This window comes from Berghia stephanieae, chromosome 13 (genome assembly GCF_034508935.2).
Source record: "Berghia stephanieae isolate SIO BIC M18660-M18661 chromosome 13, UCSD_Bste_1.3, whole genome shotgun sequence".
Taxonomy (NCBI): domain Eukaryota; kingdom Metazoa; phylum Mollusca; class Gastropoda; order Nudibranchia; family Aeolidiidae; genus Berghia; species Berghia stephanieae.
The window spans coordinates 5,591,681-5,595,808 of NC_088372.1; the positions used below are offsets into that span (position 1 = coordinate 5,591,681).

The 4,128-nt window shown below is 29.9% G+C and overlaps 1 protein-coding gene across 1 annotated transcript in view; it reads right to left on the minus strand.

Annotated features, from left to right (window-relative positions):
• Positions 1-953: 953 nt before the first annotated feature.
• LOC144958959 (uncharacterized) overlaps positions 954-4,128 on the minus strand; it is an 8,718-nt gene continuing 5,543 nt past the window's right edge. The window contains exon 3 of the mRNA XM_078891258.1: positions 954-4,128. This exon is cut by the window's right edge and continues 833 nt beyond it. The gene's annotated coding sequence lies outside the window, so the exon portion shown is untranslated.

Sequence of the window (4,128 nt, forward strand, 5' to 3'; positions counted from 1 at the left end):
ATGATTACAAAGATATTTCTAAACGGGGCTCATATAAAAAAAAATTATATCAAAATCAAAGAATTTGAGGTCACTCACCTATTTGTTAATGTTTTTAGACAGCCATTTTATGATTTAGTTCTCACTAAATTGTGTGAGACCATAAACGTCAAAGTTTACGCATTGTTTTGTGCGCTTGGCTTAGAATCTCACAGTAGTGCCATCCAGAAATAAAACGGACCAACACACAAAACTATATGTAACTTTGAACGTTTATAGTCAGTTTAACACAGTTTAGTGAGAATTACTCATGAAAATGGATGGCAAAAAACAACAAAGGCCTGAGTGACGTCATCTTCTTCCGTGTATATTCGGCTGGCGGAAGTTATGAGCTTTTTGTCATTCAAGCAGAAGAAGAAAGATCCAAATTATAATGATATTATTATTATTATTATTATTATTATTATTATTATTATTATTATTATTATTATTATTATTATTATTATTATTATTATTATTATTATTATAGTATTATTATATTATTATTATTATTATTATTATTATTATTATTATTATTATTATTATTATTATTATTATTATTATTATTATTATTATTATTATTATTATTATTATTATTATTATTATTATCAATTATTATTAACAATAATATAATAATAATAATAATAATAATAAAATAATAATAATAATAATAATAATAATAATAATAATTAATAATAATATAATAATAATAATAATAATAATAATGATGATGAATAATAATAATAATAATAATAATAATAATAATAATAATAATAATATGATGATGATGATGATGATGATATAATAATAATAATAATAATAATAATAATAATAATAATAATAATAATAATAAATAATAATAATAATAATAATAATAATAATAATAATAATAATAATAATAATAATAATAATAATAATAATAATAATAATAATAATAATAATAATAATAAGCTTTATTTCATCCTTGTCGGAAATTGTACAACAGACGTGGCAAAGAAAAGAGATGGATTAAAGTATTGACATTAAAAGTACACAGAAATCAGCTTTAAATAATTTATAAACACCTCAAAATTTATTAAAGAAGAATGTATTTATATCATGCAATATAGTGAATATTATTATATATATATATATAGGCTTTAAAGAATGAAAATAAATTTGATTATTGATTTAAGGTTATATTTAGTATCATAATCTCAAATATTTCTGGCAGATGTTTAGAAAATAAAAATGGTGTAGAAATAGATCAGTTTGTGAGAATAAAATCAGAACGCTAAAATTATCAACAAGAATGTAAACCATATCTACAGCTAAGAACAACAAAATTGAAATATCTAGTACAATAGAGGTTCATAATTCTTGCATATTGAATAATCTGATGCTTGTCGGGAGAAAGGAACGTTTATGTCTTTCGCTTTTAGTTTTGATGGAGAGAACCTTTTCACTTCTAATAGATGCTGTGATGTGTTTCTTACAATTTCCAAGTATGTTCAATGTTCGGAGACAGCACCTTTCAAATAAAATGTCAAAATCCTCTATATTTTACTGCTCTTTTAATAGTTCGATTTAAGAGCCTTTTATCAGCCATCCTCATGCCCCCCCCCCCCCCGACTGATATACAAAAAGACAACACACTTTCAATGACTGATCTATAAAACAATGTTCCTGTTTGAATCGATTTTAAAGGTAGCAAGTTTAGAGAGAAAGTACATACGTTTGTTAATTTCAGATTTAATTTGTTTTGTATTTTGTGTCCATTTCAGATTGTTTTCTAAGACTACTCCTATATATTTGTATTCTGAAACTTGCTCTATTACTTGATCTTTCATTTTTAGTGGCTGATGGATGGATTTTGATTTTATAAAGTCTATAACTAAATCCTTTGTTTTACCTACATTTAAGTCTAATCAATTTCTATCACACCAAGAGACAAAAATTCAATTTCTTTAAAATAAGCTGATCTATCGTTATCTACCATTAGGCCCTGTGGAGAAGTGTCATAAGCAAACTTTACAATTGGGACATTTTCGGGATGGATGATCCTGCAGTCGTTCTAGTACACCGAGAAAAGTACTGGTGACAGTACACAGCCTTGAGGAGCACCAATGTTGTTAGTGATGTTGCATGAATTGTTTCGTCCTACTTTCATGAATTGTGTATTGTCTGTTAAAAATTCTAAGATCCATGCAACAATGAATTTATTAATGTTTAGATCTAACAATTTTGCGATCAAAAGATGAATAGTATTGAAAGCAGATAAAAAAATCCACAAACAGGACCCTTCAGTAACTTTTTTTCTTGATCCAAGTGCATATGCACATTGTTTGTGAAAATAAGCAGTGCATCATCAACGCTCCTATTCAGTTGGTAAGCAAACTGAAAAGGATAGATTTGTGGGCTAAAGCAAATATTAACGTGATGCAAAATCAATTTTCAAAACATTTCATAATTATGGAAATGAGCGCCGCAGGTCTCAGGTATTTCAATGATGAAATGCGTGAATTTTTAGGGATAGGAATTACAAAAGACTTCTTCCATATGGAAAGAATAATTGTGGAAAATGATTAAAGGTTGAATATATACGTAAGATAAAAGACAGCTCACACGCATACGTTTCAAAGTTTTTGGTTTTACCCCATCTGGTCCTGCCGCTTTCCTTTCACGCAACTTACTGAACACAGGCCTCGTTTCATTCTCACCTATTTCAATTTTGCATTCATCCTTCAGACACCCCTCAACATTTGATTTTAATCTAGAAATGTTTTTGAGTTATCGGTCTTGTCAAAGGGACAGTAAAATCTGTTTAATTTTCATCAAGGTTAATATTAGGGGACCACTCTTTCTTTTTATCAGCTAACGTAACAATATCATTGAGGTCTGTCCACGGGTCTTTCGTGTTATTTGATGAAAAAGTGTCTTCTATAAAAGTACTAATGCCATATCATTTGGTTACAAAATATCTAATAATCTTACTTGGGGGTTAGAATTAATGTATTTTTTATTTCTTTGTATTTATTAAACTCGTTATATTTGTATCGTGCAATAACCCATATCTACTCGCAAACTCATTGAGTTATAGGGTACGATGAAAAAAACTCGTTTAATAAATACAAAGAGATGAAAGAATCGTATATTCTCGATCAGTGGAGAGGTAAGTTGAACTAATCTGCAATTAGAGCTGTTCTATTAGAATTTTGGTAAAGTTCTTCAGAGCCCTGGAGGCGGAGTTTATCCTAGTTTCTATAGTGTGAAATAGACAATAGCAATTGCTAGCTAACCTTTGGATAGGTCGCAAGTCTATCGCAAAGTACTTTCCGCCAGAACTAACAGACCCAGCTACCCATTCACTGTTGGGTCTACAGGGGGATCAGAAAAACTCGAATGAACCTGGCATTGATCTCGGTCCCATTGCAAGTGAAGAGGATGCTCTACCAACTGATCTATCGGGACCCCCTCCTAAGTTAGAATTTTATGTATAGAAATAGCGTATGGGTTGGAGGCGACCTACTTATAGTCAACATGTGTAGTATAACTGTCCCTATCAACATTCATTTGACATGCGTTATGCATTCGAGTGTTTCAATTAATTAATATATAAAATACAAATTATAACCAATGTCATGTTACATTATTCGTCGACATGAATTATCATGTTTATAAGTTCTTTATCAGTGGCACTGTTTAAAAAAACACTTATGGAATAAAACTAACTTGTGTCTCAAACTAAAGTGAACTTGAGGGTCATCTTAATTGATCGATATTTGAAGGACGAGTTTTCTGGTCAAAATCTTGAATACCTGTTTTTCCCCCTGAGTTTCGGACCTAATCGGTTACAATGTTGTAATAAGTAGCCATTCAGTCCCATGGAACCAAGGTTTGTCCCGGTTTTTATAGCGTGAAATGGATAATAGCAATTGCTCGTCACCCTTTAGCTAGTTACCCTTAACACAAGTGTATCGCAAAGTACTTTCCATCAGATATAATTGACCCAGTCATCCAAGCACTGCTGGGTTGAAAAAGGAGTACAAACAAAAACAAAAACCAAATAGAATATTTGACTTCACCCGGAATCGATCACAGTCTCTGTTCCTGTGAAGCCAGTACTCTACC